The 23711-nt window shown below is 43.4% G+C and overlaps 1 protein-coding gene and 1 long non-coding RNA gene across 12 annotated transcripts in view; one reads left to right on the top strand and one right to left on the bottom strand.

The window, feature by feature from the left end:
• Nucleotides 1-8695, bottom strand: part of ZNF793 (zinc finger protein 793) — a 40086-nt gene extending 31391 nt beyond the window's left edge. For 8 of the 11 annotated variants that reach the window (XM_077910174.1, XM_077909642.1, XM_077909566.1 and 5 more), the window contains exons 1-3: nt 8655-8695; nt 3931-5413; nt 2587-2728 (exon numbers count right to left, since the gene is read on the bottom strand). The gene's annotated coding sequence lies outside the window, so the exon portion shown is untranslated. Of the gene's footprint in view, nt 1-2586; nt 2729-3328; nt 3636-3666; nt 3892-3930; nt 5414-7851; nt 8097-8654 lie in introns of those variants that run through there. The other 3 variants (XM_077909485.1, XM_077909773.1, XM_077909709.1) reach the window with 3 other exon arrangements.
• On the top strand, nt 2058-22252 carry LOC144322383 (uncharacterized). Its single transcript, XR_013388044.1, has 2 exons — nt 2058-4117; nt 20273-22252. It is a non-coding gene; the product is annotated as an uncharacterized LOC144322383 (long non-coding RNA).
• Nucleotides 22253-23711: the final 1459 nt, after the last annotated feature.

The following is a 23711-nucleotide window of genomic DNA, read 5'->3' as shown; positions in this document are numbered from 1 at the left end:
CTTACAAACAAAAACAAAACAAAAATCCCTTATGTTTGGAAAGGTAAGCAAGATGGGGAAAGCTGTGAATCAAAGAAGGAGGTTAGCTCCTTTCCCAGATAAGCCAGGTTGGATAGGAGGGACAGGGGATTCTCTTGTGCCCCAGAGTGAATCTACCAGATGTTCTTGGTTCCCTAAGAAAGACTCCTTTCAGAATATCCTACATATGCTGAGCCATTGTGTCTTAGCACTAGAGCAGGAAGCCTCTACAAAGACTCTTTCAAGCTACTGTATTCAGGTCTCTGCAGCCAAAGGTAAGTCTCCAAAAAGCTAATGAGAGATTTTGACCAGGGGGCTCTGAGATATCTACAAATATCTCAATTCCTCCAAATATCTACAGAAAAGAGCCATCCTCAACTTGTTAACTTCCTTAACAGGACCCTTATTCCAAGTCCACGCCAAACCCATAGGGTCCATTTCACTGTGCATGTTTTTGACTTCTAGAGGGACTAGCAAAAAACAGGAGATCTCAAATGGCCAAGCCAGGGCTATAGGTCAGAATTCTGTTCTAGTGCTTGGCTTTGGGGAAGTTTCAGACAAAACTTCCCCATGGTATGAATGTTTTGCTCTCAGATCATTTCTATGACTCCATTTTTTTTCTATGATTCCATTTAACTCAAGTTCAACACTAGACAAAATTAGTCCATTATATTAGATCTAGAGGTGGCAATGGGTACTGATTGGTAAAGAAGGCTTCAGGGTGCTAGAGATGATGTATACCTTGATCTTGATCTTAGTTGTATTTACATGATTTTCCACAATGTAGAAATTCACTGAGCTGTACCCTTAAGGTAAGCATACTTGACTGTATGTATGTTATACCTCAATTTTTAAAAAAGAATATTTAATGATCTGAAAAATGTTTGTTGTACAAATAAAATGAAATAATCTGGATTCAAACTTAAAACTTTTCACATACAGCCACATAGTGCCTCCCTCTTCCTACCCCCCCCACCCCCAGCGGTACGAATGTTCCTTTTAGAGTTCAGAAACAGGCAAAATTAAAAAAAAGAAAAAGAAAAAGAAACAGGCAAAATTTATCAGTGATGTTAGAAGCTGGGAGAATGACAGGGAAGTGACAGGGAAGGCATATCATGAAGGCTTTCAGGGTACTACAATGTCCTGTTTTCTGATCTAAATACATTACCCGTGGATGTTCCCTTTGTGACAATTTCTTGAGCTGTATATTTATGTATCTCTCTGTACATATCTTATATCTCCGTAAAAGGTTTGCTAAAAATTTTATTTTTATTTTTTTTTAAATGTTTATTTATTTATGATAGTCACAGAGAGAGAGAGAGAGAGGCAGAGACACAGGCAGAGGGAGAAGCAGGCTCCATGCACCGGGAGCCCGACGTGGGATTCGATCCCGGGTCTCCAGGATCGCGCCCTGGGCCAAAGGCAGGCGCCAAACCGCTGCGCCACCCAGGGATCCCTGTTTGCTAAAAATTTTAAAGAGAAAAATTATTTGTTCCCAAATCTGGCACTGAACACACAGTAGGTGATGAAGGAAAACAGCCACAAGAAAAGAAAATACTCTTAACTCCTTATCTCAAGCTCATTTCTGTATCAAAGAAACTACCTGTCTTTGATTATGTGTAGCTGAAAACAGAGACTATCTGCTCTAAAAACTAAAGCTTGATGTGTATGGCTTCTGAAAGATATTTACTTTGCCTTACCTTTCAACTTCTTTTGTTTCAGAAGATGTTATAGTTACTGTGCTTTGTCTGAGGACTACATAAGGATCAAATATAATGCCAAAATATTGCTTTGGCATTTCACCCTTTCATTAAGCTAATGGTCAAAATCTTATTTGTTTTGTTATCTTGTCTCAGCTCATCTTAATTACCATTAGTTTGACTTTAATTTCAGTGAAGAGCAGTTACTAAAAGTAGCTTTAAGTTTTGTTTTTGTGGTTTTATCTTTATTGAATTATTTTATCAGGACATTACAAAGAACAGATTCAAGAAGGTCAAACATGTCACCCCTAAAAACTACAGACAAGGCAAAAAGATTCTTAGAACACAGTAACTTCCAGATCCAGTTTCTTTTCCTTACATAATTTATTTATTTTTATTTTTTCCCCATTCTTGAGGTATGTGACATATAATATTGTGTAAGTTTAAGGTGTACAATACCATGATTTGATACACGCATATGTTTCAAAATAATTACAAGACGGTTAGTTAACACTTCCAACACCTCACATAATTACTTTTTGTATGTATGGTGAGAACATCTTTTTTATTTTTTTTTTTGAGAACATTTTTTTTAAGATTTTATTTATTTATTCATGAGACACACACAGAGAGAGGCAGAGATAAAGGCAGAGGGAGAAGCAGGTGCCCTGTGGGGAACCTGGTATGGGATTCTATCCCAGGACACTGGGATCACGACCTGAGCCAAAAGCAGACGCTCAACCACTGAGCCACTCAGGTGCCCTGAGAACATTATTTTTAAGTTAAGCCTAGATAAAAATATTTTCCAAACACCCTCAAAGTTTGTTCCATTGGCCAAATCTTTTAAAATATCAGTTTAGATACTTACTCAGTAAATTCTTTGTTTTCTAACCACAAGCAAAGTCACATCCATCCCAGCTGCCATGGAGTTAGAACAGATTTCCAGAAACCAGACTCACTCATGGGATGTTGTCACAGATGGATACATCATTACTGTTGCCAGAAAGGGCCTTAAAGGAAACATTAAAAGAAGTATGTACTAAATCCTTGGCAAAAGCAATAGAAGCCACATTTTTAATAATACAGTACTCTAGATAAGTTGAACACTTGGTCCTTTCAAAGCACTTTCATTAATGTGGGGAACAATAAAAAAAAAAAGTGAAGGAGGTTTCAAAGAGTTTTAATCTGGGCTTTTGTGGAGGGACTAGACTGTTCATCAGCTGGAATGTGTCACAAGGATGAAGTGTGCTCCCATTATACAGGGTTGCAGCCTCAAATCCGTAACTCTCCCATCCCCAGCCTCTAAATTTCACAATCCTTCTCAACACCCTTTAAGCTTCTAATCCCAGATGTATATGGTACCCCAATCTACAACAAATGTTCTTGTAGTACTGATACCCCTGTATGACCAAACATGACCGTCGGAAACCACTAGCCAGTGACTACAAAGCTCACTGATCCGTTCAGATTGTCCAACAGTGAATTACACAGATTCCTGATCAGGAACCCATAGTGATCTCCAATGACACCCCAATGAGTGAATGAGTATCAATCGTTGACCCCCACAGACCCATCTCCCCCCACAATTACTGACAGTCCCAATCACTGACCCCCATTGATCCGTGTGTTCTCCATCCCTTGATGTACAAGTCCAACCACTAATACCGTCAGATTCCTCCCATCCATGATCTAAAAGAAGTCTCAATCACTGATGGCCTAAAGCATTTCTCTAAATATTGGTCCCCATTAACCCCTCTCGTCACTTAACCTCAAAGTTTCCACAACCATCACTTCCAGGTACCCGAAAAGAATTTAGAACTCCAATCACTGACCCTCTCAGGCTTCCGAACACTGAGCTCTAATGCTGTTCATTATCAGGGTTTTTGAAGCACCTCACTTAGCACCAAGACCCCCCCGCGAAGACCACTATAAACTGATCACCACTCACTCTGCCAAGCAAGAAATCGAGAACCCTCATTTATTGATTTCCAAATACACCCAATCCATCTTCACAGAAACTGCCACTGACTCCCGCAAACCCCTACCACCCACCACAGACCCCCCACGAGGCTCCCACATCCAATCACTTAACCCCTTCAGCACCCTCGTCTCTGACCCTTACGGGCACCCATGACTGACCCAGTTGGGCCACCGTAGTCGTCCGATCACTATCCTACAGAGGACTTTAATTTTGACTGTTTCTCACACTGACCTTTCCCATTTTTCCTGGATCCGCGCCCATAACCCGAAATTGATCGCCGGACTACGGCGCCTCGCCGCAGTATAATCTCTTCCCATCCCAACTGGCCAGTGCGCAGACTCAGTCACGACTTTGAGGCTGTCGGCCGCCACCTGGCAACCTTCCAACGAACAGGATTCTGGGTTTCTGAACTTTAACGGTAGGTATGATGGCTGCGCCCTCCTGACAGCTTGTTGGGAGAGGCCATGTTTAAATCGGGGCCGTACAGCGGTGAAGAGGCCCTTTGTTAGACCAGCGGGTTAAGCTACCTCAGGGCTGGGAGGAGCACGCGCTCCTGGGTCCTTAAACATTGACTTCCCCGCTACTTTTAGCTCCTCAGAAGCCCAAACCTCCTGTGACCAATACGAAGGTGCCCTAACCTCCAAGCTGAGCTTCCTTTGTCTCCAGCAGCGCAAGCGCTGAGGTTAAGATGGCCACGTCCGTTTATACAGTTTCTTACGTACTGTGGGTGGAGCCCCCTCATAGGAGGAGCTCCCCAAAGCTAGGTGAAACTTTTCCTGGGACTGTTGTGGGAGTTGGAGAGCTGGGGAGCCTGAGACCGCCAGAGAAGGGGCGAGAACCCCAGAGAGGAAGCCATGGGAGACGGCGAGTACGAAGCTATTAGCTGTTACCGAAAGAAAATGTTGAAAGCAAGGACATTTTTTTTTTTTAACTTTCAACTATTCGTAATAAATGATAAGAATTTTAGAACTCTATGTTGTTGCTGCTGATTTGAGAGATTCAACATGAGATTTTTAAAAAATTAAGAGAGACATAATTCCCTGTCCTGTGTTAATGCTGGGCCAGGTGTACAGGGAGTTTATCTTAAGTAGTGTTACAAACTAGAATTCAGCCGGGTAAATTTGAACATCCACTTGGCTTTATTAAATGATTGGTGAATCAGGCAGCATCCCACCTAGCAAGCCTCCTCGAAGTTGTACAAAATGGAAGGTTTTTATAAGAAGGGGGACTGGCAAGAAGGTTATTAGCAAAAGATTGTTCCAAGGTCACCTTCTCTTAGGTGGAAGAGCAGGGGTCTTACTAGGTAGGGTAACTGACCCATATAGGTCACCAAGTTTTTTACTGAACACAAAGGGCTCCTTGCTGGAGGTGCATCAGCCAAAAGATCAGCCAAGTCTTTTGGGTTGAGCAAATGGTTTTTACTGCTTGAAGCTAGTAAGGAGATAGTCCACAAAGTTCTATTTCTAACACAAATTACAGGACCAATTCATACTGCTAGCTGGCAACCTTTTGGTTGTTTTCTTCTTGCAATTAGGAAGTGGTCAGAGGACTTTCGTAGAACCTTGGTAATCATTCAAACATGACTTAACAGAGGTTTGCTTAACTCTGCAATTTTCCAGGAACATTTGTGATTTTCTTTGGTCCCAGACATCTGCTTAGTTGAGTAATTTCGGTGGGCTTCCAGGAATAGGGCAGTTGTCAAGGACTCCTGAAGCTGAAAAAAACACATTATGGAAGAAACAAGATAGTTTATTTGTTGTTATTTCTTACTGTGGTCCCTGATGACCTAATCCTTAACTACAAAATCTCATTTTGGGGGATGGAGGGGCCCCAAGGAACAGTTTACCTCATTGGTGATAATCAGAAATTTTCTGACTACGTGGTTAAGACTTATGTTTCTAGGAGAGGTTGAAACTACAGTTAGAAAAAAAAAAAAGTACAGTTAGGTTAGGTATTATTAAGCCTTAGCTTGGTGGCTTGGATAAGTAACACCATTTTAAGCCTGTGGTTTTCTTTCTAAGAGTGGCTTGCCCCAGATGCTGACTGATGTAGGAAGGATGTTAGGGTTCGAAGCCAATGCCCAAAAAAGAACTCTTAGTATTTGGTGCACAAAGGTAATTTTATTAAAGAACAGGATCCTTGGGCAGAAAGAGCTGTACTGGGGTCATGAGGAACAGCCCATTATATACTTTCAAGTTGGGAGGGGATTAGGGACAGTGTAAGTCTCTAAGGAATTTTGGAAGCAAGATTTCCAGGACATTGAGGGGGATGGCTATTGTTAGGAAAAGGTAATTTAATTACTATCTAATAAAACCTGAGTCATGAGATCCTTCAGATGTATATCGGTGGGTCATATGCTTGGGGATGACCAACATATATCTTGAGGGGGTAGAGATAAAAGAAGTTTCCAAAGGAATTTTTTTTTATATGTTAAAGTAGACCTTCAGGGCCTGGGCTTTGGGCTAAGATTGTCTTTTGCCTTTAGCAAAGTATCAACATTGAGGCAGCTGAGTTCCTAGAGGAATGTCATTCTGCCTTGTTTCAAGGACCTATCAATAGGCTGTAAGTAGTGAGGAAATGTAATAATTTTTCTTTTGCCTGTTTCCCACATCACTGACCTGAGACAAGGATGTGAGTGTGGGCAGTTGATTTGGCAGGTAGAGGATAGGCAAGTGACAAGAGAGGAATGGAACCCAAAACAGAGTGTATCAATGAGATTATCCCTGTGAGCAATGGAGACTCAGTCCTTTGAGGAACTCTGGAAGGTAGTGTAGATAAAAATTGTCCCATTCAAGAGCTGCTGAAGCTGAGATATTTGTACATCGTCTCTTGTTCCTCATTGTTGGGTACTACAGAAAGGAACTTCAAGCACTTCTAGCCTGCCTCATGGGCAGGGTCTCAGGCAGAGTCTCTAGGAACTGTAGGCAGAGTTTCTGTTAGGCACCATTTACTCATGTTCTATACTTTGCCTCTGAGTAAGCCAAAGAAACCATGTTTCCACTTCAAGGGGAAGAAAAGAAGAAACTCATTGTCTGAGTTTTGTCCTAGGTCCCAAACATGTGATAACATCCAAAAGAGCCAGATCCCAAACATGTTCCAGGACGAAGCTTCAAACAAACGTCAGCTCATGCTTGCATCAAAACCTCCATCTCTGGTGATTTACAGAATAACACTTATTGTTCAGCTGACACTTGCCTTTGATTGGACTCTACCCTGGATTCCTGAAGGAACAGATGCCCTAAATCCCTTTCCTTTTTTTTTTTTTTTTTTTTTATTTATTTATGATAGTCACACAGAGAGAGAGAGAGGCAGAGACATAGGCAGAGGGAGAAGCAGGCTCCATGCACCTGGAGCCTGACATGGGATTCGATCCCGGGTCTCCAGGATCGCGCCCTGGGCCAAAGGCAGGCGCCAAACCACTGCGCCACCCAGGGATCCCCCTAAATCCCTTTCCAATATAAACCCTTAACCCCAAGTGATGATGAGACTCATTTCCCTTACCTTTCCAAGTCTCCCAGCCACTCCATTTGCTGTTCTGTGTCACTCACACTGTTCAGTAAACTCTGTTTTCACTTTCTCCAGCTCTCATTTGATTATTATCCTGCATGAAGCTGAAGACCCTCTTAGCTGGTCCTGTGGGGCCATCCTCTGGGTTATCAGACCCAGCCTGCCTACATCATACTGACAGCATTCATTTTATACCACCTAATGCACATCATAGGCATTGGAATGTCTCTAGGAATGGTTACCTTGTCTTATGGAAATAACTTTTTAAAAAACCATAATTTGGGACGCCTGTGTGGCTCAGTGGGTCAGGACATGATCCCAGAGTCCCCGGGTTGAGTCCCACATCAGGCTCCTGGCATGAAACCTGCTTCTTTCTGCTCCCTCTGCCTATGTCTCTGCCTCTCTCTCTCTCAGTGTCCCTCAGGAACAAATATATCTTTAAAAAAAATAAAATAAAATAAAAAACCATAATTCCAATTGGTCATCATACTAACTGATATAACAGCTGACGTCCAAAATGGCTACCAGTGATTCCTACCTCCTGGTATTAACACCCTTGTGTAGTCCCCTTATACATTGGACCATTGTGAGGCTAATAGTAGAAGTGATAGCACATCACTGCTAAGATTAAGTTATAAATGATACCTTGGCTTTCTCTTCATGGTGCGATCTCACTGTCTCTTTCAAATAATTTACTTGGAGAAGTTAGTTGTCATGTCATGAGGACGTTGAGACAGTCTATGTAGAGGTCCACATAGCAAGGAACTGAGGTCTGCCAACAGCCAGAGACAAACAGCCTTTCCTTATCCAAATGGATCATCTTGGAAGAAGATCCTGCTGTCCTTGTCAAACCTTGAGATCACTGCAGCCTCTGCCAATAGATGGACTGCAGCTGCATGAGAGACTCATCAGAACCAACAGTCCAACCAAATGTTCCCAGATTCTTGACGTTCAGAAATTGTGTAAGATACTAAATGTTTGTTTTAAGCTGTTGATCTTGGGAGTAATTTGTCATCCAGGAATAGATAATACTACTGTAATTGATGTCTTTGGATTTATTTTTTATTTTTTAATGATTTATTTATTTTAGAGAGTAAGGGAGGGAACAGGCAGAGGAAAAGGGGGAGAGAGAATCCCAGACAGGCTCCACACTGAGTGCAGAGTTCAGTTTCACAACCCTGAGATCATGACCTGAGCCTAAATCAAGTGTCAGATGCTCAACCAACTGACCCACCCAAGCACCCCAGGTGCCTTTGGGTTTCTTAAAGAAGTCTTAATCTTGTAAGATTGTTCTTTCAAATCAGAGAGGATTATTAGCATTTTCCTCTTGTCCTGCAAGGGAGCAATTACGGCTCTGCTAGAGCCAAGAAAGTGGAAAGAAGAATCTTGGAATAAGATTGCAAAACTGGATACACTATTTAATGTCCTACAAGGCAATAAAACCATACCTTTAAGATTATCTTTTCTGCAGAGAATCAAGTTGCATCTGTAATAGATAAATATATGAAATTCATCAATTGTCTGCAAGTTAATATCTATCTGTACAGTCCAGATCCTAATCAGTAGTAAAAAGCCAATCAAATGTGCATTCCACTAGAGGAGAGGGATGTTAAGCTGGTACAGATTTAATCCACAGGGGACATTTGGCAACGTCTGGAGATGAGATTAGTTGTCATGAACTGTGGGAGAGGGGTTGAGGAAAATGAACAGAATGCTACTGGCACATGGTGTGTAGAAGCCAGGGAGGCTTCCAACCATTCTATAATACAGAGGGCAACCTTCCAAAACAAAGAATTATCTGGCCCAGAATGTGTATGGTGTTGAATTTAGAAAATCCTTCTCTAGAATGGTTTATTAGATCTTGGGTGGACACTTAGATGATGCTCCAGTATGACTTTGAAGAGTCACACAGGATGACACAGTAATGTTTCTTTGTTTCCTAGTTTTTTAATAATGTCTCTTAATGAAAGATTGGCAAAATGTTAACTTAAATCTGGGTAATGGGGATCCCTGGGTGGCGCAGCGGTTTGGCGCCTGCCTTTGGCCCAGGGCGCGATCCTGGAGACCCGGGATCGAATCCCACGTCGGGCTCCCGGTGCACGGAGCCTGCTTCTCCCTCTGCCTGTGTCTCTGAGCCTCTCTCTCTCTCTCTGTGACTATCATGAATAAATAAATAAAATCTTTAAAAAAAAAAAATAAATAAATCTGGGTAATGAATACATGGTGATTAATCTTTTGTCTCTATTTTTGTGAATGTTTGCCTTTTTTTCTATATTAAAAGGTAAAAAGAAAAAACTGTAAATTCTTGTCTTTAGCTTATGGTCAGTCCATGTACCAGGGACCACAACTACAGATCATGTTTAGACATAATGTTTATGTTAAGTCTAAAGATGTTTCTCATTTCCAGCTGGGCCCCTGTGCTCTGCCCATCTCCCAAGTCCAGTGGTTCTCAATTCTAGCTATATCTTAAAATCACTAAGAAACTTTAAAAATCCCAGTTACTAGGATCAATTCCCAGCAACTCATGTTTGATTTTCCCAGGGAAAATTTCTATTTTCCTTTATTTATTTATTTATTTAGTTTAGTTTAGTTTACTAGATGTGGGAAATTATGGGCTCACAACCTAAATCTATTAAGGAACCTCAAGTTCGGTTTGAGTTGGGCTGGCTGATACCTGGCAAGATGAATGGCAGCCTTCTCAAGTGGACTCTTCAACCATTAGCAATGTTGAAAACAGTTTCCCGAAGTTTCTGACCTCCAAATTGCAGGTTTATTAGTGTAACCTTAAAGCCAGTGGCAATTTCCTGATATCTGTTCCTGCAGCCATTCCAAAGAGTTTTGGAAGCATTTAACACCCTAACTTAAATCTCTTTCTTGGGATCCCTGGGTGGTGCAGCGGTTTGGCGCCTGCCTTTGGCCCAGGGCGCAATCCTGGAGACCCGGGATCGAATCCCACGTCGGGCTCCCGGTGCATGGAGCCTGCTTCTCCCTCTGCCTATGTCTCTGCCTCTCTCTCTCTCACTGTGTGCCTATCATAAATAAATAAAAATTTTAAAAAAAATCTCTTTCTACTTGAAATACCTAGGATACTTAGAGAAATTTCTATTTCCCTACACTGAATCCTAACTGATATAGGGGTTCTACGGCTTACATGAAAGCTGATTAATTCACAGACGGTACATACAGTACAAGAGTAGGCCCATACCTTTTATAATAAAATGGTTCTTCTACCTTGTCTATCACAGCTCAGGGAAGAGATAACAGTGAGTGCTGGAAGAGATTATCTAGATCCCATCTGAGAAGCCTTATAAACTTTGGAAAACTTCAGCATCCCAGCTCTGAATGTTCTATAGCTTATCACTTAACTGACAAATGTTTTCATGTTGAAGTAATCTCCATCAATTTCTTCCTTGTTAGAGAGGGGTGGTAAAATGATGGGACTATGGGTAATAGATTTATCAAAAATGGTCCAGAATTTCAGGTATATTTGTCATGCCTCTAGATTATATATTTGTCATGTCATGTAGGTTACACATAGGGACTTACAAATCTTTCTTCATTATGCACAAGAGACAGGAGTAAATATAAGCCTACCTTGTTGGCTGAATTGAGATGGTGAGTATAAGTTATGTTAAAAAGTGACCATGCAGGGCACCTGGGCGGCTCAGTGGTGGAGAATCTGCCTTTGGCTCAGGCTATGATCCTGGGGTGCTGGGATGGAGTCCTGCATCAGGTTCCCTGTGGGAAGCCTGCTTCTTCCTCTGCCTATGTCTGCCTCTCTCTGTGTGTAATGAATTAAAAAAAAAAAAAAAAAAAAAGGAACCATACATTTGGAGAAGTAGAAATTACTCATATGATTCTGAATAAGTAGAAATTACTTATATCTCAGGGAACAATTTGATGATAAATGATTAGACCAAACATTGAAAAATGGAATTTCTTTAACCAAATGGGAGCCAAGGCATAGTTAATTAACTGGAAGACAAGCCACTACCAAAAACTGTATTAGTGGGCAGCCCCGGTGGCGCAGCGGTTTAGCGCCGCCTGCAGCCCGGGGTGTGATCGATCCTGGAGACCCGGAATTGAGTCCCACGTCGGACTCCCTCAATGGAGTCTGCTTCTCCCTCTGCCTGTGTCTCTGCCTCTTTCTCTCATGAATAAATAAATAAAATCTTTTAAAAAACTGTATTAGGGATCCCTGGGTGGCGCAGCGGTTTGGCGCCTGCCTTTGGCCCAGGGCGCGATCCTGGAGACCCGGGATCGAATCCCACATCGGGCCCCCGGTGCATGGAGCCTGCTTCTCCCTCTGCCTGTGTCTCTGCCTCTCTCTCTCTCTCTCTGTGACTATCATGAATGAATAAATAAAAATCTTTAAAATAAATAAATAAATAAATAAATAAATAAATAAATAAATAAAAATAAAAAACTGTATTAGTTTTATATTGCTGCATAGTAAACCACAAACTTACCAGCCTAAACACAGTTACGTATATTAGCTCACATTTCTGTAGGTCAGAAGTCTGACATGGAATGCCTTGCTCTCTGCTCTGGGTATCACAAGTCTGAAATCCAGGTGCTGACTGGGCTGACTTCTCATTTTGAAGGCCCTGAGGAAAATTCCACTTCTAAGATCATTCTTGATGTAGATAGAATATAGTTCCTTGTGGAAGTAGGACAGAGATTTCTGTTTCTTTGCTGGCTGTCAGCCAGGAGCCAGTCTCAGCAACTAGAGGCCATTCTCAGGTCCCATCCCCACAGCCAAGGACCAGGAAACAATGAATAAGAAACTGTGTGGCACATGTGAATTTACTTAAAATTTCTGTGCTATAGTTTTGTTATCTTTAAAATGGTTATAATAGGGGCACATGGGTAGCTCAGTCGGTTAAGCATCTACCTTTGGCTCAGGTCACGATCCCAGGGTCCTGGGGTCAAGCCCCAAGTTGGGCTCTCTGCACAGCAGGGAATCTGCTTCTCTCTCTCCCTCTGCCTTTCCCTCCCCACTTGAGCACTTCCACTCTCTCTCAAATAAATAAATAAAAATATTTTTTAAATGGTTATAATAACAAAATTGTCGTAATTCACGATTAAGAATATTAAGAACAAAGATTTTTTTAGGGCTCTTTATCTTTCTTTCAGTAATAGTATAGCCTTTCCAGTTTCTACCCACTCCCACATTTGAAGTTTTTATTTTATTTTATTTTTGTTTTTGAAAAATTTGTAGAATTTTTAGAAATTAATAGAGGATGGATGGATGCCTTAGTAGGCATTAGATAAATCTGGTTTGTTGTCTTCCCTCTCCAAGACACATGGGCCAACTGGAGAGATATAACATGTCATCTTCTATGTATCTTGGCTCTAGCTAGAATGCTACAATTAAATTTATTTCTGTTTTGGAATGCCTGGGTGGCTCAGCGGTTGAGCGTCTGCCTTTGGCTCAGGGCATGATCCTGGTCCAGGATTGAGTTCCAAGTCAGGCTCCCCCATAGGGAGCCTGCTTCTCTCTCTGCTTGTGTCTCTGCCTCTCTCTGGGTCTCTCGTGAATAAATAAATAAAATCTGTAAAAAAAATGAATAAAATTTATTTCTGTTCTGATCATTTTTCAAACATGATTTTGTTGCCGGCTTATCTAGGTGGAGTGTCTTGAGTAAATATTAGGGAGGCCACAGCTTTCTTGGGGACATCTATCTGTTCACACAGAGCATTTCACTATGGAAGTCTCCACTTTCTTTTTCACCGTGGTCGTGGAGCTGTGGGGCTGGGTCTGTATGATGCTTTCTCATTACTTCAGCTCTCTGCTACAAGGACCGCCTGCAGCAGTAGTGGCAGCTGTCAAATCTCTGAGTTTGCCAGAGACCATGTCCGGGGTGTGTGTGGTGGGCATGGTGTGGGCATGGTGCAGGTGGCCACAAGTTGCATGGGGGAGGGCACAGAGGTTTTTATTATGGCCACACCCCCACTTCCATTTATGTTTGTTTAAACTCATCAAACTTCATTCTTAAGATCACAAATATTTTTTTAAAGATTTTACTTATTTACTCATGAGAGACACAGAGAGAGAGAGACAGAGACACAGGCAGAGGGAGAAGCAGGATCCATGCAGGAAGCCTGATGTGGGACTCGATCCCGGGACACCAAGATCACGCCCTGAGCCGAAGGCAGACACTCAACCGCTGAGCCACCCAAGTATCCCAAGATCACAAGTATTTTAAGTATATTTCATTTTATGCAAGTCATACCACAATAAAGCTAAAGCAAAGTGTATAGCATGGATACAAAAGTAACTATACCTGGTAACATAAAGAAATTTGAGTTTTTGTGGAGGATGTAAACTATTATAGAAGAAAAATGATCCACGTGGTGATTTTCATGACTTTCAAATAACTGAAAGAAAGTACTCAATAGATAGGTTGAACAGCAGATTAGACATGGGGGAGAAAAAGTTAGCCAAATGTGTAATAGGGGAGCGTGGATTCTAGAACAGAATATGAGAAGAAAGTAATAGAGTGAAGAACCAGTACAAGCCCAAGCTATACAGTAATTTAATCTCATATAGTGGCATTGAGATGCTAGAAGGAAACAAGACAGAGTTCAGAGGCAATATTTGGAGATTCCAAAATTGACAGAAGACATCAAGGCACAATCTGAAGATGTACTTAGAACCCCAGGAAAGCTAACAAAAAAAGGAAATTGTAACTAGGACCATAACAGAAAATTTGATGAAGGTAAAAAACAAAATCTTAGAAGCTTCCAGAGGAAAAAAGAGGGTTTTCAAAGGAACAACCATTGCACCAAAAAAAAGCAAAATGATAAGCAAATTGGATATCATGTAAGAATGAAAGAAAAATAGACTGAAAAAAATCACTAGACAACAGAAATGAGAAAGCCAAGAGCTAAGAGGGAATGCATTCCATTGTGCGTAAAGCATAATAAATAGGACTTCACATTGAAACCAAAAGTTATTTTGTACAAAGAAAATATATCAACAGAGAAGTTTATGACAATACCATATGTCCCAGAAGAAATGTGTATGTTGATGAGGAAAAATGATTTAAATAAAAGAATTCTATCATAATTTCATCTCGTTCCTTCTCCCCTCAGACATTGAAAAATGACCCCAATCCTGGCCTTAAACCCCAGAGGTTCTTGACTCTGAGCACATTTCTAGAAATAGTGAAAGCATCCCACTTCTACTCCTTGCACCTGGGACTGGTCATGGATAGTGCTGTCTCCCGACTTGGGCTCCTTGAAGGGCTAATACTCCACAGAGCCAACTCCAAAACTTCTACCATGGGGGGCCATGCCTTTTAGAGCATCTTCTGGAAATGCTGTGCCTGCCCTCTCCCACACTACTCCTGACCCCTTTCCCTTCAGATACCTGAACCTGGCCATTGAGGGTGCTACCCCCGGGTTGGCTGCAAATATGGATGGACAAATAGGCACCTTCCTTCTTCCACAGGAGCAAATCTTCCAAGAGGCCTTTCTGGAGCCAGGGCTCTTTCCAAAGCAGTTGTCCTCCTGGGGGAGTCTAGCCCCATGTGGCAGGGACTGGCTGGACTTTCCTTTAGAGGAAAGGCACTATCTGGTGCTCTTCTCCCTTTGTCCTGAATGTATGAACTCAGGAAGGGCCATGGAAGACCTTGATCTGACTTTCTTGAGCATCTCTCCAAGAAAAGTACCCTAGGAACAGGAAGGCAGGCTTCTGTCAACTTAAAAGGCAGTTCTAGAAAAATAGGGTGTTTGTCTTCCTAGAAGAAAGAAGATGCTCCTGGTGCTTTCTGGTTTTCCAAGAGTTCTCTGGCTTTTATCACAGATATGTCTTTTCCTTCCCCAGGGACACTTTGCCAGATAAGACTTCTCAGGTTTTACCTTCCCTCAGAACACAAGGTGTTGTCACTAGGGGTTCCTGATGGAAGACCCTACCTAGTTTCCCTTTCACACTTGCCTATTACCAACCTATTCACTTAAAAAGTGCTTCTCAGGGCACCTAGGTGGCTCAGTGGTTGAGCATCTGCCTTTGGCTCAGGTTGTGATCCTGGGGTCCTGTGATCGAGTCCTACATCAGGCTCCCCACAGGGAGTTTGCTTCTCCCTCTGCTTCTCTCTGTGTGTCTCTCATGAATAAATAAATAAATAAATAAAATCTTTTAAAAAAGTGCTTCTCAGCTTTCTGCCTATACAAGAATTTTCTTCCTCTTGGAGAGAAATGGTAAGCCATGATAACTGGAGAGTGTTTAGTGGAGGAAGAATTGAGGACTATGTGGAACCAGTGGAGAGTTATCCTCCATCTTCTCCAGTGACCTAATTTCAAAAACAGGGCCAAGGGTAGGAGCCACTTTTCTCAGGTGTGATATGACCAGGAATTTGCCCTGCCAAGCAGTCACGATGACCATTGATGGTTTTTGATGGTTGGTTTGGATCAAGAGGCAGGACTTTATGATAGAGACAAAATAGTAAAAATTGTAGTGAGGACAAAATATGAGTTGATGTTTCCCCACCTAAGCTCGTTTCTGGACAATGACAGCCTGATGTGCTTTACAGAAAGATACAGAATGGATAGCTTGCCTAACAGCCTGATGTCCACACTGTGATTCTAGCTGAGACTGACTTCTAGCTCATACCTATATCACTGCTGGGCATGTGGACCACTAACCTCAAAAACTGTGTGAGGACCAGTGTGTCCCATCAATGGGGGGAAAATGAAATAGTTCTAAACATCATGAAAAGGAACCCAGCAGGAAAGAAATGTTTTCTTCTTGGTTCTGTGGCTTTTTACAAAGTCACCTGAAAGGCTTTCTAGGTTCTGCTGCTTCCCTGTGTTGGAAGTTTTGTTATGGCAGCACCTCACTTCTAAGTGCATTTGTAAAAAATCATCAGACACTGAAAGAAATAGTAGTGTGCTTTGTTTGAGTGAATTACGTTTGAATGAAATTTTGAGTGAAAGACAGTTCACTGATAGATACAGGGTAAGTGCAAATATAAAGTCAGTTATAAGTGAAAGACACAGAAGGGAAATGCTCAACTGGACAGGGAATGGAATCTCTTTTATGAGTTTTTTTAAAAGATTTTATTTATTTATTCATGAGAGACACACAGAGAGAAAGAGGCAGAAACACAGGCAGAGGGAGAAGCAGGTTCCCTATGGAGAACCCGATGTGGGACTCAATCCCGGGACCTGGATCACACCCTGAGCCAAAGGCGACACTTAACCACTGAGCCACCCAGGCGTCCCTCTCTTTTATGAATTTAAAAACAAGAAAATAGGGTGGGGGGTGGGGGTGACTGGGTGGCGGGCACTGAGGGGGGCACTTGATGGGATGAGCACTGGGTGTTATTCTATATGTTGGTAAATTGAACACCAATAAAAAATAAATTTATTTAAAAAAAAAAACAAGAAAATAAACCAAGGAAATGAGAAAAAGATCCTCACAACTTACAAATAACAAAAGAAATGACCTGAGCAGAAGAGTTTAAGAACAAGTAGACATAGCAGAAGGAAACATGAGCCCACTGGAAGATAACAGGAACCATAGAATAGGAGAGAAAGGGCAACAGTGCTTCCCATAGGTCTTCCAGAACCCAAGGCTTCTTCCTCAGGGGCCATCCTCCTGTTAGATTCTTGACATTGGTGTCAGGGGTGGCCAGCAACCCTTCAACAAATCTGGCACCTCCTATGGTGCTTCTCTCCCTCTGCCCTGTGTCTGTGGCTTCAGAGGAGAGCTTAGTCTGAATTCCTGTAGCCTGGGGCATCTGCCTTTCTCATCCCCTACACCCAAAACCAGTGCCCCCAGGAAACAGGAAATCTTGGCCTACCTGAAGGCCAAGGTCCAGAGAAGGGGGTGGGATTTACCTGCCCCAGACCCCATGTGGCTACGTAGTGTGGCCATACTCATTTAACAAGTCTTTAATGGCCTTCTGTCTTTTTTTTTTTTTAATTTTTATTTATTTATGATAGGCACACAGTGAGAGAAAGAGAGGCAGAGACACAGGCAGAGGGAGAGCAGGCTCCATGCACCGGGAGCTCGACGTGGGATTCGATCCCGGGTCTCCAGGATCGCGCCCTGGGCCAAAGGCAGGCGCCAAACTGCTGCGCCACCCAGGGATCCCGCCTTCTGTCTTTACAGGGATTTTTCTTCCTGCTGGAGGGAAAGGTTCAAGCTGTGATGGGAGATGGTAATTTGTGGAGGTAGAAATGAGGCCTGTTGGTACCCTTGATGTTCTCTCCAGACCCCAGTTGGCAGATGGGTTGGAGCTGCTTGTTGGCAGGTGGCTGTGTCTAGGGACACAGTGTTTGGGGTGAGAGACTGATTTCTGAAGAAAGGACAGAACCCAACACCATATAAAAAGATGATGTATGTTTGGAGATTGGCCTGCCTGAGTTTGTTTTGGGGGAAGACATCATGTGTAAGTCTCAGAAACAACTCTGGCCAGGACAGCTTGGTGGCAAAGTGCCTGAGGTGTGGACAGGGATGGTTGCTGTGTCAAAGTCCCAGCACAGGCATATACCACTGGAGGTCACTGGGGCCACTGACTGGAGTTCTGTTCCTCAGGCCGTCATTGCCTCCATAGTACTGAGAACCATGAAAGGCTTCTAGCCATTCTCCAGGGAACTCTGAAGAAAAAGCAGTTTCTCTTAGGCCCCAGTGATTTTTGATGTGGGAAAGAAAGGCAGAAGGAAAAAGTTTCCTTACTCCCTACAGCCCACTGACAAGTCCTTGAAACAGGCAGAGTGACCTTCTTCTAGGAGCTCAGCTGCCTTGATGTGATACTTTGCTAAGGGCAAAAGGCAATCTTAGCCCAACCCCCAGGACCCAGTAAGTCTACTTTAACATATAAAAATTCCTTTAGAAATTTCCTTTATCGGGGGCACCTGGATGGCTGGCTCAGTGGTTGAGTATCTGCCTTTGGCTTAGGTCTTGATCCCAGGGTCCTGGGATCAAGTCCCGCATTGGGCTCCCTGCATGGGGCTTGCTTCTTCCTCTGCCTATGTCTCTGCCTTACTCTCTGTGTCTCTCATGAATAAATAAATAAAATCTTTTAAAAAAAGAAATTTCCTTTATCTCTACCCCCACCAAGATATGTGTTGGCAATCATCACCCCAGCATATGACCCACCAATATACATCTGAAGGGTCTCATGGCTCAGGTTTTATTAGACATTAATAAATGACCTTTTCCTAACAATACCTAGTCCCCTCAAGGTCCTGGAAACCTTGCTTCCAAAATTTCTTAGAGACTAACACACTGTCCCTACCCCCCTCCCAACTTGAAAGTACATAATGGGCCACTCCTAATGACCCCAGTGCAGCTCTTTCTGCCCATAGGTCCCATCCTCATGCTTTAACAAAACCATCTTTTTGCACCAAAGTCATCTCAAAAATTCTTTCTTGGTGGTTGACTTTGAGCCCTAATATCTTTCCTACATCAATTTTCACTCAGAATTTCCTCAAAGGCTTTCTGGATTCCGTCCCCTCCTACATTTGAGGGTCTGTTGATGGCAGTACACTGCCTCCAAGGATGTCTGCCAACTTTTGTCAGACACCAAATGGAAAAGTGGTGCATTTTGTCTGATGTGAATTATGCTGAAAGACAGTTCCTTGGCAGGGACAGAAGAGGTAGAGACATAGATTCAATCACAGAAGAGAGATGCTCAGGCTGGACAGGAAATGCAATCCCTTTAGGAGTTTTTTAAAAATATATTTTATCTATTTATTTGAGAGAAAGAGAGAACACACAAGCAGAGGGAACAGCGGCGACAGAGGGAGAAGCAGGCTCTCCACTGAGCAGGGAGCCGATGTGGGCTCCATCCCAGGACCCTGAGATGACCTGAGCCAAAGGCAGACTTTTAACCGACTGAGCCATCCAGGCTCCCCCCTTTAGGAGTTTAAAAACAAAACAAAAACTAGGAGAAAGGAAAAAGAGTAAAGAAAAGGTATGTACACAACATACAATGAATGTAACCAAGGATCTGAGCAGAATTGTTGCAGAAGTAAAAGCAAACCCACTGAAATATAATACATGCACCCTAGAGGAGGGGGAGAGAATAATGGGAAATGCTGAGGAGCAAACAGGAGCACAGAGAACAGAAAGATCAGGTTGAACACAGATAGAATTGAGATCTGGTGGTTGAGAATTTGCCTTTGGCTCAGGGCATGATCCTGGAGTTCAAGGATGGAGTCCCACATCACCCTAGCATATGACCCACTGAGAAGCAGGGAGCCTGCTTCTCCCTCTGCCTCTGTCTTTGCCTCTCTCTGTGTGTCTCTCATGAATAAATAAATAAAATATTTTTTAAAAAGAAGAAGAAGAAAAATTGGAATCTGGCAAGAGAAAGCAGAGCAAGAAAGTGTGAGCCTGAGGCAGTATTTGGAAACTGCAAAACTTGACAATGACCCCAAACCATGCTTGGGCAGAAGAAGCAGCCTCAGAGGGCTCACAATCAAGGATATCATATCCAGAACCATAAGAAGAAAGGAGCTGGGTGCCAACTGCGAATCAGACAAGTTTGCAGAGGGTGAAAAAAGAGAGAGAGAGAGAGAGAGCACTTTCCAAGTAACAACCCTCCTTTGGAAGACCTCCCACCTCCACTTCCACTCCCTCAAACCCAAATGGGGACTGGCTTCCCAGTGAAAAGAATGGAAACCAGGTGTACCTGGCTGGCTCAGTCAGTAGAGCAGGTGACTCTCCATCTCTCACCTGTTGCCCATCTCAGAGTTGTGAGTTCAAGCCCCATATTGGGCTTAGATTACTTAAAAATAAAATCTTAAAAAAAAAAAAAGAGTGGAAACCAGGAGATGAAATCCTGGTAGGCCAAAACAGACAGCTAAACTGGAAGAGATCAGGGGTAAATTTGCTGTGGAGTGGTAAAGTCAGCTATGGAGTTGATGATACCCTCCACAAGTGATTTCCTTTTGTGAATTCTGGTACTACAGTTAGGTAAGATATTTGCATTATGGGAAAGGGGGTGAGGTAGGTACTGAGAGTTAAGAGCACCTTCTCTGGTCTTTTTGGCACCTTTCTTTGAGTCTGAAAGGCATTTCTGATCAGGTTTTCTTGTGTTCTTATGTTTAGAGAGGTGCCTCTCAGGATGGAGAGGGCCTTCCTACAGCTGCTGGTCTGAAGCCATTGCCAAGTCAGGCACACCTTAAGAAAACTGAGAACAAACAACAAGAAGGAAAATAATCACGCTCAACTACAGAGCCAAACACGGTAAAATAGTCAAAAGATCCTTGGGAAGAATGGGGACTGCAGGCCCAGAAGGACTAGTCCCATCTCTCACCCACATTGGGCAGGCAGCTCCTTGGGCTTGGGCTGGCATTGATGCCTTTGAGGGCACAAATTCGCCCAGAAGCACCTAGGGGCAGTTTCCCCTCAGGATCACTGGACAGACCCTTCCGGATCGCCCCAGGCACACCCACAAGGCTGACCTGAGGAAGGTATACCACTGCTACTGTTCTCATCCTGCTTGATCAGTCTGGCTTGGCCCATCCTTCCACCTACCCTTCTTTCCTTCCTTTCCTTTCCTTCCTTTCCTTCCTTCCTTTCCTTTCCTTCCTTTCCTTCTTCCTTTCCTTCCTTTCCTTCCTTTCCTTCCTTTCCTTTCCTTCCTTCCTTCCTTCCTTCCTTCCTTCCTTCCTTCCTTCCTTCCTTCCTTCCTTCCTTCCTTCCCTCTCATCCATCCTTCCATCTTCTGGACTCACTAGAGGACACGGGTCGCAGGTCCCCCACTGGAGCTGCAGTCACAGCCCGTGCCTGAGCCTGTCCACTGCTCCCTCGAGAGGGTGCTCCCCACCCATTTCCGCACATCGCTTATCAGCACTGGTGGTCTGTGCAAAGCTGGCAGCACCTGTTGCCCACACTTGCGCAGGTGGAGAGCCAGCCTCAACTCCCAGGTTGCTGGGGTCCTGGAGCATCGTGGGCCGTGAGGAGGCTGGGAGCCGAGGAAGGAGGGGGTAAGGTGGCCAGGGAGGTGGGATGATCTGGCCTTGCTGTCCTCGATTCCGTCAGACTTCTGGGTCTCACGCGGGGCTGCCACTCCAGCGGTGGTGGCCAGATTTGATGACCAGATGCAGACACTGCAGAATGCTTTGTGGACCTAAATCCGAATGGAATGGATAGAAATGAGGTACAATGTGGGGCCAGGTGGGATGGGGCAATAAAGCCTTGTCACCTGAAAATCCATTGACCCTGAGGCCTAGACATGGGTGGAGGAGGCCCATGCCCCAGCCCCACACATCAGAGTTTCTGTCTCTCCTAATGCCTTTCAGGAAACTGTTGAAGCCCCCACCCCCACCCCTCACTAGTCCTGCAACCCCACTACCTCCACCATGAAAGACACCCTCTTCCTTGGTGTACTGCACCTTCCTCCTTGGACAGGGGCCATCATGCTTCCCAGAAACCTTCCAGGACCCAGGGCACTTTCTGTGGCTGTCCTGCTGACAGACTCTTGACCCCCCAGTGGTAGGGACCACCAGCCTCCCCTTGACAAAGCTGACAAATCCTGTGGTGCTCCTCTCTGCTCTCTATCTGTGGACTCGGGGGAGGGCTTGGTCGAATTACTGCTGGTCTTGGCGTCTAGTCTCCTGATGACTTTCTTGTGCCCTAGTCATGTCTTTTTTCAAGACCAGTGCCCTAGGAAGCAGGAAAGCACAGCTTGGGCCTACATGAAGGCTGAGGTCCTCAGAGGGGGTGGGATTTGCCTTCCCAGTGGGTTCTGGGCTCTGCAAGTGGCCTACCTAGCATGGTCATATTCATTTGGCAAGTCTTTCATGGCTTTCTGTCTTTACAGGGATTTTTCCTTGCAAGTCATTACACATGCTGTTTTTTTTTTTTAATAAATTTATTTTTTAGGGATCCCTGGGTGGCGCAGCAGTTTGGCGCCTGCCTTTGGCCCAGGGCGCGATCCTGGAGACCCGGGATCAAGTCCCACGTCGGGCTCCCGGTGCATGGAGCCTGCTTCTCCCTCTGCCTGTGTCTCTGCCTCTCTCTCTCTCTCTCTCTCTGTGACTATCATAAATAAATAAAAATTTAAAAAATTTAAAAAAAAATAAATTTATTTTTTATTGGTGTTCAATTTACCAACATACAGAATAACACCCAGTACTCATCCCGTAAAATGCCCCCCTCAGTACCCGTCACCCAGTCACCCCCACCGCCTGCCCTCCTCCCCTTCCACCACCCCTAGTTCATTTCCCAGAGTTAGGAGTCTTTATGTTCTGTCTCCCTTTCTGATATTTCCCACACATTTCTTCTCCCTTCCCTTATATTCCCTTTCACTATTATTTATATTCCCCAAATGAATGAGAACATATAATGTTTGTCCTTCTCCGATTGACTTACTTCACTCAGCATAATACCCTCCAGTTCCATCCACGTTGAAGCAAATGGTGGGTATTTGTCGTTTCTAATGGCTGAGTAATATTCCATTGTATACATAAACCACATCTTCTTTATCCATTCATCTTTCAATGGACACGCTGTTTTGTTTTCATTTGACTTTTTTGTTCTTCTTACATGTGCTTTCCTTCTCCATGCGTGTTTTCCCTGATAGAGCTCATAGGCCTTTTATTTTGATTGATTGATGGGGGCACATGGCAGTGAAAGAGCATTGATGAATTCAGATCCCTTCCAATGTCCCCTTCCCTCCTACCTAGTATTTACATATTCATTTGGCAGGTCTTGATTTGTCCAAAAATTTTTTAAGATTTTTATTTATTTATTCATGAGACACACACACACACAGAGACAGAGAGAGAGAGAGAGAGAGGCAGAGACACAGGCAGAGGGAGAAGCAGGTTCCATGCAGGGAGCCCAATGTGGGACTTGATCCTGGGGCTCCAGGATCACGCCCTGGGCCAAAGGCAGGTGCCAAACCTCTGAGCCACCCAGGGATCCCCTATTTGTCCATATTTTAGTGGAGTTTCTTTCTCTGTAGGAAATATTAATCCGTTTAAAAATATTTTATTTGAAAGAGAGGTAGAATGAGTACATATCACTTGTCAATGCCAGGATTAGTAACTTGTCTCTGCCTCCATGTGAAGAGTACTGGAAGTTCTACATTTAGAATTTTCCCGGTATCTGCCTAATGCACTTCTTCTCTTGACTTAAATTTTTACCTTTTAACTGTAATAAACTATACCTATGAGTATAGTAACTTTTTGTGAGTTCTATGAGTCCTTCTAGTGATCTATTGAATCTAAGGATGGTTCTGGGGACATAGGAAGAGGGAGAAGCAGGTTCTTTGCAGGGAGCCTGATGTGGGGCTTGATCCCAGAACCCTGGGATCACAATTTGAGCCAAAGGCAGACACTCCATGTTTCTTCCTACAAGTTTTATAGTTTCAGTGTTTAACTCTGTGATCCATTTTGAATTGATCTTCATAGAAGATGTGAGAATCAGGTCAAGGTTCATTTTTAAATTTCTGCTCTTTAATATTTTCTTCCTTCTCTTGCTTTGTGTGTGTTCTTGAGATGGGAGCTTATTAGATTATTAATTTGGGATTCTTTTTCTT

Source organism: Canis aureus, chromosome 1 (genome assembly GCF_053574225.1).
Source record: "Canis aureus isolate CA01 chromosome 1, VMU_Caureus_v.1.0, whole genome shotgun sequence".
NCBI lineage: Eukaryota > Metazoa > Chordata > Mammalia > Carnivora > Canidae > Canis > Canis aureus.
Note: the sequence above shows the minus strand (reverse complement) of the source record. Positions and strands in the feature narration are given on the sequence as shown.